Below are 13830 nucleotides of genomic sequence, written 5' to 3'. Positions count from 1 at the left end.
GTACAGCAAAAATTTAGGCACCCCTGGCCTTTATCCAGCCTCACAATACATTGAAAATAAACATATACAGTAAAGAATAAACCCGCAAATGATGGAAATATGACACAGAGTATTCATTGGATAACAAAAAATATACAAAGTATCTATCAGAATCAACAGGTGTGACTGCTAATCCAAGGTCATAGCCAGCCAGGTTTCTCTAAATCCAGAGGAAATCTGTAATGAAAGGTATCTAAAAGAAATAAAAATAAATCAAAATTATGATTGAGTCTTTGCAGTAACAATGTATTTAGTTAAAAAAATCCAATACATTCATGACCCGCAATACCATACCAATTGCACATGGATGCCCTGTAAGTACCATATAGAGTGTTTTACCACCTCTTTTTTTCACACCTGTGACTATAATAAACCAACTAGAAATGCAAAAAATATCATTACAGAGATATCTTGCTCCTGATGAGTGACATCAAGTCACGAAACGCGTTGAGCTAACAGATGTCGTGTTAAAATCGCATACTTCATCCTACCACCTCATTGTGGATCCCGTTCATGCATTCTGTATTTGACTATATCCTAATCATCACCTAATCATATCCTAATCATGTGCTATCCAATTTTGGGCTTTTTTATATGTATTATGTGTCATCCATTTTTTTGATTATTTATGTAATATGTATTGCTGTATGAATTAAAGTGTTTCATTAAATATCTTACTCCATGCAGGTATTTAATTATATGTGTAGTATATCAATTTTCTATCAAATATTAATTATGTCATACTCCTTTACATATATTATAGATATGTCAATTATAATGCCACACAACACTTGACCCTCTGCGTACTTCATTTAAAGCCCCGACTCCCTGTTCTCTTTTGTATAAAGTATCAATCATAATCAACAGGTGTGACTGCTAATCCAAGGTCAGAGACAGCCAGGTCTCTCTAAATCCAGAGGAGATCTGTAATGAAAGGTATCTAAAAGAAATAAAAATAAATCAAAATTATGATTGAGTCTTTGCGGTAACAATGTATTTAGTTAAAAAAAAATCCAATAGATTGGAATTAGAACAGGCGGTGTGACAAAAAACAGTCAAATAGTACTGACTTCTCTACTGTAATTAGATATAATAGCTACGTCTTGTCCTTGCCCAAACCCTGTGACTAGGCAGTAAAGAATAAGCAGCAGACCATTGAGCTCATTCTCTCTATCACTTTGACCTCTCCTTCTATCAGCATGTCTCTTATCAGCACATCAGCACTGCAGTACCACCCACCCGCTGCATCTTTCTCCTTAGTCTGAGCTCTCGTGTAGTGGAGGTTGCAAGAGGCAAATATAAAGTCAAATTCATGTACTTTCTTACACTAATTGCTTTTAACGACTTGCCGACCAACCACCGCAGTTGTACTGCCGCAGAATGGCACGGCTGGGCAAAACGACGTTATGTAACGTCGCTTCGCCCTGCGGCCACTAGTGACATTTTTACTGTAATCTGTGCATTTTTATAGCATTGATCGCTGTATTAATGCCAATGGTCCCAAAAATGTGTCAAAATTGTCCGATGTGTCTGCCATAATGTCGCAGTCCCGATAAAAATCGCAGATCGCCGCCATTACTAGTAAAAAAAAATAAATAATAATAAAAATGCCATAGAACTATCCCCTATTTTGTAGACGCAATAACTTTTGCGCAAAGCAATCAATATACACTCATTACGATTTTTTTTACCAAAAATATGTAGAAGAATACATATCGGCCTAAATTGAGAAAAAAAAAATAGTTTTTTTATATATTTTTGGGGGATATTTATTATAGCGAAAAGTAAAAAATATTGCTTTTTTTTCAAAATTTTTGCTCTTTTTTTGTTTATAGCGCAAAAAATAAGTAGGTGATCAAATACCACCAAAAGAAAGCCCTATTTGTGGGAAAAAAAGGACGTCAATTTTGTTTGGGTGCAACGTTGCACGACTGCGCAATTGTCAGTTAAAATGACGCAGTGCCGAATCGCAAAAAGTGCTCTGGTCAGGAAGGGGGTAAAACCTTCCGGGGGCTGAAGCGGTTAAAATGGACAAATAGCTGTACAAATTGATGTTGTTTTATTTTTGTTTTATCTGTATGAAATTCAGCTTTAAAAAAAAAGAACCCAAAGAAAGCGGTAGGAAATCCAAAAATAGTAAACCTATACTTTTAATGTGAATGGAAAATTATTTGTTGAACATAATAATGGCAACCCACCCACCTCCAAGTTTGTGTTTATATGACTTTCCTTTTTCGAGGTTCTTAGAGAGGTAAATAAAAGCCTACAACCTTGGAAAACACAATGCTGTAACGGCAGCAAGAGTGGAGGTGTATAGAACAGGATATAACTCTCAGTGGGATAAATTACAAGTGATGAGGGCGAACAGAATAAAGCTCCTATTTCAGGAAGTCTTCCAGGCAAAGGCAGAGATTTGGCAGTTTTAGCGTTCCTTTCAAGACAATGCACGTACACCAAAAACATTACTCTTCATAGAGTACCCAGGAGGCTTCTGCAATCATCTGTATGCTTGTGTTCATTCTGCTCCCTCAAATTCAACACAGATCTCCTTTATTAATTTTAATTTGTCATCAATAACCTGACAGTCCCTCTTTCAGCCGGATGTACGGAATTAACCGTTTCACTCACCGTGTCAGCTATTAAAAAAAATGTGATAATGATTAGCGGTAATGAGGTCAAATAAAATAATGGGCAGAAAGCTGGTTGCTACAAGCTAAAATGTATAAAACAGGAGGATTTATTAAGCTCACTTGCTGAAATGTAATTTAAAAACAGGATATTGCCACCTGCAATGCCGGCTCGTTGGGTTATCCAGATCGTTTAAACATGCTGCCCTAATATGTTTATTTGGCCCTGTCATATATTACTTTCCCAAGAATTTCTTATAGCGATAGCTAATTGTTTCTAGCAAAGTAATATAAACTAGCGGTAATAAATAAGACTGGGAAATGAAAAAAACATGTGCCAAAAAAGCAAGGGAACCGCTAAACTATTTCATGTATATATATATGTATATATTAAAGTATCCATTGAGTGGTAGATTTTTGGACTTTGTCAGTAAAACAGAGCAGAGCAGGCCTTACGTGTGTGCCAAATGCAGTAAACCAAAGCAACCAATCAAACTATCTCTATTGACCTCACAGCAGTAAGCTGAAACCTAATGGATTGAAATGCGTTAGGGCTCACCAACCCACACACGTTATTCTTATGCACTGAAGGAACATGTCACATGTACTTCTGTTCTTCAGCATATACCAATGCAGCACTAAACAAATAACACATAATGAAATCCTCTTGCTTTGGGACTGCAATGGGCAATGCCCAATGCTCAATTCGGCTAGTGTGAAGAGCCTTTACTGTACCTTGCTATGTACTACCTTTTCATAATACAATGACTTCAAAATAGCATATCCACCACCACCACCTAAATTTATTTTCAAAAAGCAGAGCTTGTCTGATTGGATTATAGATCTCAATAGGATCATTCTGTTTGAAAAGCATACATATTCCCTAAGGAACTCCCTGAATAAGTTTGACGTTATCTGGTCTAGGTGGCTTCAGTCTATGACTTATGCCGCGTACACACGAGCGGACTTTACGGCGGACTTTGCCCGGCGGACTGGATTTCGTCGGACAATTCGATGTGTGTGGGCTCCAGCGGACTTTGTTTTCTCAAAAGTTGGACGGACTTAGATTTTAAACTTGTTTAAAATTTATCCGTTGAAATCGAGTCCGGTCGAAAAGTCCGCTCGTCTGTATGCTAGTTCGACGGACAAAAAGGCACGCTAGGGCAGCTATTGGCTACTGGCTATGAACTTCCTTGTTTTAGTCCGGTCGTACGTCATCACGTACGAATTCGACGGACTTTGGTGGATTGTGTGTAGGCAAGTCCGTTCATTCACAAAGTCCGTCGGAAAGTACGTCGAAAAATCCGCCGGGCAAAGTCCGCCGTAAAGTCCGACCGTGTGTACGCGGCATTAGGTATCGTGTCAACCAATGGGTACTGTGTACTTTGTAATACTGGATATTGTTATTCTTTTTTTTTCGTGTGTCATATATACTCCGAGTGAGCGGGGGGTGGTGGGATGGCGGGGTTTGATGAAGGGGGGTGGTCTGGGGTTTTTTTTTTTTTGGGGGGGGGGTTCTGGTTTGGTGTAATTTCTATTTTTGTGGTTTTGTCTGTATTGTGTCAATGTAGTTTTCATATAAAACAATAAAAAGGATTTGATTAAAAAAAAAAAAAAAAACAGGGCTAGCTCATTATCTGAATTGGGTGAATAATCTTACCTGTCTGTTGTAGTAACCATCTGGGTTCATGCACATATATATGTATACAACATTATATATTGCTTTAGGTTTACTTTGCTATTGCAGCATTCATTGACATCTATACTCTATATTCTAGTTGACATTTATAATGGACATTGTGACACCTTTAGGGAGACACACTTCCACCCATGCCCTGTCTGCCTTCCGGTTGCCCCTTGTTGGGGTCAGTTTTGGTCCCGCCCCCTCAGCTCCCGAGCTGGACGTCTGTTGCTGCTGCCGTTTGGGAATCCATCATTTGGCAACAAGATCTAGCCGATTGGTGAGTATGGGGTCTCTTGTGCTAGACCCCTCTAGCCATCTGCCATAATTATCATCAAGTCTCAGGATGACCTTTATGTGTTTTGTTGTCTGATGTAGTAAAGCAGACCCCTCATATATATTGTCCATAGTATATTAGTATATTAGTAAGTTGTTTTCTGCATTAGTAAAATGAAGAAAACAATAAAGAATGTGCTGTAGCTAAAGATTTTGATGCCCAGAGCAGATCATTTCATGACACAAATTAATTTCAATAATATTCACAGTAAAAAAGGAATAATAATTTGTTTTCAGAAAAAAACAGAAAATTGTAGTCTTCCCTTACGCCAGAGACTCGTGGAGAAGTGCCCTCTTAAGTTATTGTTCTATTGAAAAGTGCCCTCTTATGGTCATCATAGAAGTGAGCCCTTATATTGAATGTCCGTAGAAAGTTGCCCCCTAACTTTGAGAGTCAGTGTAGGTTGGGAGATCAAGAGCCACCATTTCTCACAGCTCAAATAACCCCTAGCTTCCTCTAGAGGAATCCAGCCTTGAGAAAGGCTGACCTAATCTAAACCTGAATATAGTTATGTGACTTGATGTAGCTCTGCATTGTAAGTGTTGTTATCATCAGAGACTTAAATTATGTTAGGTTGAGCGATACGGTTAGGGCAAAGTTATGTTTTAGGGTTAGGATACATTTTAAGTTTTAGAAGCTGGGTTTAAGGTTAATTTACTTTCAATATGTTTTTATTTTCAATTAGTACATACATATTATGCAATATCATATCCATAGGCTCCGGAGGGAATGCCTCTTAGAACATGAAACATAAATGTTACAAATAAAAACATTTTTCGGTAATTATCTCAGCCTTAGTGGCTCATGGGGAGGCCAACCTATTAACTAGCAAGTCCCAAATACTAACATATCAATCACCAGGCTCTGCCCCTATAACATTAGGGATCCTTTCCCTACCCCCGGCACCCCTGACGGGATCTGACTGTGCCGGACGGGGAAATTCCCCCTTTACTCCTCTGCCCATCTGGGCTGAGCAAACAGGAATTATAAGGTGATTGTGATTCCCCCTGAGCAAGGGAGACTACCACACGGTAGCTTCAAAAGTTGAATGAGTTAGTAGACAGAAAGAATAGAGGAAAGAAAGAGAAAAAGAGTAAGAAGGGGAGGGGTGGGAAAGGGGGTCCTCGTGATCGATGAGGAGATAGGGGTATTTCTTCAGTGTGCCTCTTGCATAGCTATTAGATAGATTTGACTAAGAATGGTTTAGGAGTGGTGTCGTACCTGAACACCCGGTATGAGGGAAGTTCCCATATATTGGGCCCAAAGCTCTCATATTTTTTGGAATTTCGGGGAGGTGTCCGTCAGAATGCTAGTAAGTTTTTCTTGGGCCATAATCCAGGAAATCTTCCTTTTGACTGTATGTATTGCAGGTTTTGGCTGTTTCCAGGCTTTGGCAATTGTGATTTTGGTACCCAATAATATAAAGTAGGTCAGCGTTTGGGATGCTTTGGATAGGTTTGGGATGCATGCATTTAGGAGTGCCACCTCTGGGGACCTGGGGACCTAGCAAGCCGTCACCTTGTAGATCATAGAGAAAACTTTCTTATAAAAAGTGCGGATTTTGGGGCATTCCCACCAAATGTGGGCCATTGTGCCCAGGTGTTGGCATCCTCTGAAGCACAATGGGCTTGCTGAGGGGTAAATGACTGCTAGCCTGGCAGGGTCAGGTACCATCTGGTTATCAGTTTGACGCTTGCCTCCATGAGGGAGATATTCTGGATCCCTTTAAAGGATCTGGTTAGTGCCGCTTGCCAAGTCTCCAGGTCCCTGCAGCATTGGAAGTCAGCCTCCCAAGCCTTCATGTATGGGGTTTTGTCCATTGGGCAAGTGAGGGCTGAATATATCACTGAGATACCCCCCTCTGCTCCATGGCTTGTCCGCACCACAATTCGTATGCTGTGAATTTGGGGGGAAAAGGTTTTTCTTTACAGATAGTGTGTAGAAAATTGATTTGGTAGAAACGGAATTGTCCCGATTCTGGGAGTTCCAGGTTTTTGATACAGAATCTAGTCCGGGTGCAAAATCGGGGTTGTGAAATAGATGTGCTAGAGGACGTCCCTTGGAGACCAGAGCTGGGGATAGCCGGAGGGAATCCCATAGGGCACAAAAGTGGGATAAAGTGGGTGAGAGGATGGGAGGCCTGAATTTAGTCGGGCACCAAAGTATATAATCTAATCTGTGGTTGGGAATAGCTTGTCGTTCTATATTTACCCAGTCAGGTTTTTCATATCTGGAATAAATCGTGGACAATTGGGCTCGTCTAGCTGCTAAGTAATATTTATGTAAATTTGGTAGACCTAGCCCTCCTTTGCATCTGTGTATGAATAGGGTGTTCTGAGGGATGCGATATCCCTTTTTACCCCAGATATATTTGAGTATTTTACTCTGTAAAGATCGTAAGTGGTCTTTCCTGATTGTTATAGGGAGGGAGCGAAAGAAGTAGAGAAGTCTGGGTAGTAGGGTCATTTTGATGGAGTTGATCCGGCCCAGCCATGATATCTCGTGATTGGACTGTTTAAAGCGGAGTTCCACACAAAAATGTAACTTCCACTTTTCGGAACCCTCCCCCCCTCCGGTGTCACATTTGGCACCTTTCCGGGGGTGCAGATACCTGTCTAAGACAGGTATTTGCACCCACTTCCGGCATAGACTCCCACGGGAGCCTATGCCTCTTCCTGTCCCTCCGCGCTGTCTCCTGGGAAACACACAGGTCCCAGGAGATAGCGGGGACCAGTTACGACGTGCAGCGCGCCGCGCAGTAGGGAACCGGGAAGTGAAGCCGCAACGCTTCACTTCCTGATTCCCTCACGTAGGATGGCAGCGGCAGCTGCTGAGAATCGAGCGGGTTATCGGTGTCAGCTGCTGACATCGCTGGACCCTGGGACAGGTAAGTGGCCATTTACTAAAAGTCAGCAGCTGCGGTATTTGTAGCTGCTGGCTTTTAATATTTTTTTTTTAGGTGGACTCCCTCTTTAAGGTTAATTTTAGGGTCAAATTCGCATGAAATCAGCTCCCCTATGCAGCATTACCGCAATATGTTTGACTCATAAACAGAGTATCTCAAGTAAGTGACAAAAATTGTGGAGATATTTGGAAACTTACCCCGTACTTCATGTCTCCTACAAAGACAGAGTAAAAAATATATATATTTATTTTTTTTAATTTTTTTTTTAATCCAACAAAGATTTTAATTGAAGATACAGCAACATACATTGCCAACAGTACATGTCAGTGTAAATCCCAGCGGAAACACATCCGCCACTGAGGACCAGAAAATATTAAACACAATAATAGTTATTTTTGCACCATTCACAGAGACAAGGCTGTCACCTCTCAAGTATTCTGTCAATGTACCCTGCAGGGATGAACCAAACTAGCCAGCATTGAGCCTAAATCGCCTATCCATGGTCAAATCTAGCGGTGCAAGCCCCGGGAACACCCAACCACTGTGCCCATAACCTCTCAAATTTATGTGCATTACCCCTATATTGGTAGATAAGCTTTTCCATTCTTAACAGCTCCCCTATATTTTTAACCTATTCCCTCACAGTAGGGGGATCCTCCGACTTCTAATGTACCATTATCAGCTTTCATGCCTGGAACAAGGCTCTAAGTATAGCCTCTCTGGTATGCACTTCCCTGTCGTCTTCTTCCAATATACCCAATAAACAAGTCTAGGGGAAGGGCCCACCTGAAACACTAAGTTGACCCTATGTACCACCCCCGCCCAGTAGGAATGTAGTTTTAGGCAATGCCACAAAAGGTGCATGAGGTCACCGTGGTCCCCCTTACACCTTGTACAAGTAGATTCTGTTAGAAGGATATACAGTTGAGTTAGCCTCTGCGATACATTTAATGAGCATGTGACCACAGCTTGAAAGGCCTCCTCCCATTGTCCACCTTCCAGATTGCCAACATCATGTTCCCATCTTTCCACCACTCTCAGGAGATGCCGACTCAGGTAGGACTGTAAGAGCATGGCATAACTTTGTGAAATAAATCCTTAGGATGAGTTGGCATCCCTAATGAGACTAAACAAAGGAGTGGGCAATAACTGCCATACCGAGGATTTACTCTGTGCCTTAACTGCGTGTTGCAGCTGCATATAATAGAAATGCATAAAAGGTGATATATTGAACTTATTCTGCAAAGCAACAAATGTCAGAAGTACCCCATTATTAAATATTTGTTTAAGGTGCGTTACTCCATATGCTGTCAACCTAGTCCCACACTGCAATTTCGCCAACTCCATATAAGTATCATTACGCCACATGGGGCTAAATTCCGTGTAGCCTGTTACCTTCTGAAGTACTTGGTCTTATTACAGACCTTCTGAATGAGGTTATAGGTCGGGTAAGGCTTGTGCGGTAATCCGAAAGCCTGCACTTCAAGAGCCTGTGCAATGGATCCCATAAGGATGGTGTAAGACATCACCGCCATGGAGGAGTTGCGCTCTGTGCCATCCAACTCATTCCCCATGCAGATGGTACCCGAGTAAAAATGTTTTTAGTTGAGTGGGGAAGATTTAAAACTGCTGACAATTTCTTAAATAGGTGTCTCAGATACCGGAAATTAGGGAAATCTCACCAACAGAATCACAGACAGTAATGAAAACTTGACTGAGATTGTAATTCTTTCCTATTATATCCCCTGTGCCCTCCAAAAAATATATATTGGCTATAGGTAGGCTTTAATAGTTACAACAGCCAAGATGAATGCGGGTTTAAGTGAGCCAGGATCCCAAGATCAAGATATTTGTGCCACAGCAAAATTGTTTTGCTGGAGGGTTGCTACTGTGCTATCTCCATAACTGCAAACATGTTAAATGTTGATTGAGGAATTTATCAAAATGTCATTTTAGGGTCCAGGGTTCATCACAGGTTTTTTTCTCCTTATTATAGATCAGCCATGGTTTTGTAGCATGCACAAATAATATTATTATTAATATTATTATCATCATACTGGTTAAACTTGATAGATATACATGTTTTTTTCAAGTTCTGTAGCTATAGTTAGAACTATTTTAATATGGAGAAACTGGCTGCCATTTGATCATATTTATGGACTCTAGACAGTAAAGGTCCTAAAAGAGTTTACAACTCAATTTTAAAGAGGAAATTCCTACTTTTATTGTCAACCCTTAATGTAAAATAAACACATATTTTCAAATCATTATAATTTGCTGGATGTGTAAAAACAAAAATTTGAAAAGTAATCATTGAATGTTCTTGGTTATATGCAGCTAAAAATAGGATCCATTCTCTGGGAGCAGAAAATGAAAACTTAGCAATCTAGTAATGTCAATAAAACTCCAGAGTTACAGTAATGAAAAGGAAAAATGGAGGTGGACATACAACATGAGAGATACACACGGTGTGTTAGTAACTGAGGAACAAGGTTGGCTTAACACATTCTACTAGGCCAAGCCGAGGCTATGAGAATGAATAGAATGTCTTTGCTTTTAATCCTTTAAAGCAGACAAAATAATGGGTTCAGCAGAGGAACGGAAAGGCCTAGATCAGGGTTCCACAGCACTACCAAGGTATATACTGTGTCTGTTGTTGGATCCTTTGCACTGGGGATAAATATGCCTAGCTTCTTGTTGAGCTAGGAAGATGCTTGCCGATCCATATCTGGCATCCCCCAATATAGACACATATCTTGAAACACCTCCTGATGGAGAGACTATTCCCTCAGGTCCAGACATTGACTGCTGAGGAAATCTGCCTGCCAGTTCTAAACCCCTGTAATGTGCACCATCAAGATCACTGGAAGCTAAAGCTCCACCCGAGACAGGACAAATTCTACTTCCATTGCTGCCAAAACAAACCTTGCGGTCCCTGATGACTGATGTAAGCCATGGGTGTGGTATTATTTAATTCAACCTGGACCAGATGACTGGTCAGAAGGGAGATCCAATGACGTAATGACAGATGAATTATTCACAACCCCTGGATGTTGATTGAAAGTTTTAAATTTTAAACAGACAGATGGTCCATAATTCTCCCCAATCCAGAAGTCTGGCATTTGTCGTGGCAATCTTATAACACAAAGGAAGTAAAAACTTTGCAGCAATGCAGAGGACAACACAATTACAGCAATATATTGGTTCGAGGATGTAACCAGGTAATCCTGTCTAGAGAAAGACTGCTTTGAAGGTGTATACCATCAATCCCAGCACTTGCATGCAACTCCATAGTGAAGACCAGTGTCGGGATTGAAATTAACCCAGAAGTTTTATTAACTCCTCTTGGGGTAGGCTAACCTTGGATTGAAAGATATCCAGGAGAGATACATGTAAAATCCAAGCAAGGTAGTGGAAGCAAATATGACTTCTCAATATTCATATCCAAAGTCTCCCAAGGTATGTTTGACACATTGGAGTCCAGGGTGAGCGAGGTCTGTTTGTGCAGCAACAGATCATCCAAATAACCATTGATTGGGATATCTTTAAGATAAAGAAGGCTGAAAAATGGTACGAGGACCTTTGTGTAACACTCTCGTGTTTGAGGCAAGGCCAAAGAAAAGAGACATAAACGGATAGCGGTTGTTATCCATGGCAAATGCTAGTGATCTGGAAAGATAGGAATGTATAAAATATGTACTCTAGAGGCGGCCTGTCTATTAAGGACACACGGGCACCGCCCCCTCTATCACGCCATCCTCCTATATGCATAATGGATAGAGTCATGCATTGCATGAATCCATGAATCTATCCATGGCTGCCGTCCCCCCCCCCCCCCCCTATTCAGGCCCCTTTTTGAGACGCCTGAATTACAGCGGCAGGGTGTTTTTTTTTTTTTAAGCACCTGATTAGAGTCATAGGCTCTAATAGGCTTCAAAAAAGTTGGACTCGGAGCACAGAGCATTGCGCTCGGAGCCCACGAAGGTGTGTTAGAAAAGCAAACAAATATTTGCTTTTCTAACACTGAACCGCCTCTCCACCAATCAGGAACCGCGGGTCTAATACCCATTATCTGATTGGCTGAAGGCACAGGTAATCCTATTGGATGCCTAGCAGAAGGTAAGAAGAGACACATGGGAACCATGGAGGACACAGGAGCCATCGTCTGACCCGCTGCCCATCCCACAGCTCGCCGCTGTCACCCGCTGCCTGACCTACCACCAAGATGGGGTAAGAGCAGGTCAGACAGAGAGCGGGCAGGGGTGTGTCACAGTGAGGCTACATTTGATGGGCACAGTGGCTACATATGATGAGCACAGTGGCTACATTTTATGGGCACAGTGGATGCATATGATGGGCACAGTGGCTGCATTTGATGGGCACAGCGGCTGCATTTGATGGGGCATAGTGGCTGCATTTGGTGGGGTACAGTGACTGCATTTGATGGGGCACAGTGGCTGCATTTGATGGGGCACAGTGGCTGCATTTGATGGGGCACAGTGGCTGCATTTGATGGGGCACAGTGGCTGCATTTGATGGGGCAGAGTGGCTGCATTTGATTGGGGCAGAGTGGCTGCATTTGATGGGGCACAGTGGCTTCATTTGATGGGCACAGTGGCTGCATTTGATGGGCACAGTGGCTGCATTTGATTGGGGCACATTGGCTGCATTTGTTGGGCACAGTGGCTGCATATGATGGGCACAGTGGCTGCATTTGATGGGCACAGTGGCTGCATTTGATGGGTACAGTGCTGCATTTGATGGGGCACAGTGGCTGCATTTGATGGGGCACAGTAGCTGCATATGATGGGCACAGTGGCTGAATATGATGGGCACAGTGGCTGAATTTGATGGGCACAGTGGCTGCATATGATGGGCACAGTGGCTGTATATGATGGGCACAGTGGTTGCATTTGATGGGCACAGTGGCTGTAATTGATGGGCACAGTGGCTGCATTTGATGGGCACAGTGGCTGCATTTGATAAGCACAGTGGCTGCAATCGATGGCATAGTGCAGGGATATGCAATTGGCGGACCTCCAGCTGTTGCAGAACTACAAGTCTCATGAGGCCTAGCAAGACTCTGACAGCCACAAGCATAACACCCAGAGGCATGAAGGGACATGCAGTTTTGCAACAGCTGGAGGCCCGCTAATTGCATATCCCTGACACAGTGGCTGCATTTGATGGGCACAGTGAGGCTGCAATTGATTTTTTTTGTCAATATTTTTCCATCCCACCCCCAAAAAAAATTTTGAGCACCAGCCGCCACTGGCCAACTCAATATTGAACCCTACGGACTAAGACTGGGATGCCATTAAAGTTCATGTGCATGGTGTCCCAATACTTTTGGTAATATAGTGTACAACAACACACTTGCAATGCTATATTTAGCAGATAAAAAGAGAGCAACTAAGAAATGTTCAATGCTTGGGTTTACATATAATTTAACTATGCATTTATTTTAGATAGAGAAAATTTAAAGAGCATACAAAATGAAATATTGGTGAATATTACACATGGTAAATTAATTCAGAGAAAAACATTTGTACATCTTTTTTTTATTTTTATTACATAGTAGTTAACAACATCCCAGGATTCAACCGTTGGGTTGCAATACATGGGTTAACCGAGTGAATAAAAAAAAAAGTACGCTTACAGCACACATCAGTCAACAAAAATAAAATATATTTGATTTTCCTTTAAAAAGACTTCACTGAATGAGATTCTTAAAATTCAACGATTTGTAAACAGAATTCCGCTGTGAGGCTAACAAACGCTACACTTCATTCCCCAGGATTTCTATTTGTCTGATAGAACAACGAGATTGACTCTACATTGCGGCTAAATTTGAATTGATGATGGAAACAATGTTAGTAATTCCAGATCAAGCAACCCTTGTGTCTGGCATTTATTTGTGCTGTTTGGTTGTCAGGCTGTCCCGGAGCCCCCTCTCATGTGACATGTCAGCTCCACCATCACACAGAAGAGAAATAGTGAATTCACTTTTACAGTTAGAGGAGCTGAGTGCTATTACCCGTGTATTTGTCACCAGCCCATGCCGTTCTGACTATAATCTGCCATCTGGATGGATGCTACAAAGTTAAGAGCCAGAGACATACATTTCTCAGTAACTACCTGCTGTCAGCTATTATTTTAAGGATCCTGTGATTTTCTTTTATTTTGACTAGAAAAACAAGCCAGCTGTAGTAACAGAACAGGCACATCAGCTAGTCGGTCT

The sequence above is a fragment of the Aquarana catesbeiana genome, linkage group LG08 (assembly GCF_042186555.1).
Source record: "Aquarana catesbeiana isolate 2022-GZ linkage group LG08, ASM4218655v1, whole genome shotgun sequence".
Classification (NCBI taxonomy): Eukaryota; Metazoa; Chordata; class Amphibia; order Anura; family Ranidae; genus Aquarana; species Aquarana catesbeiana.
Note: the sequence above shows the minus strand (reverse complement) of the source record.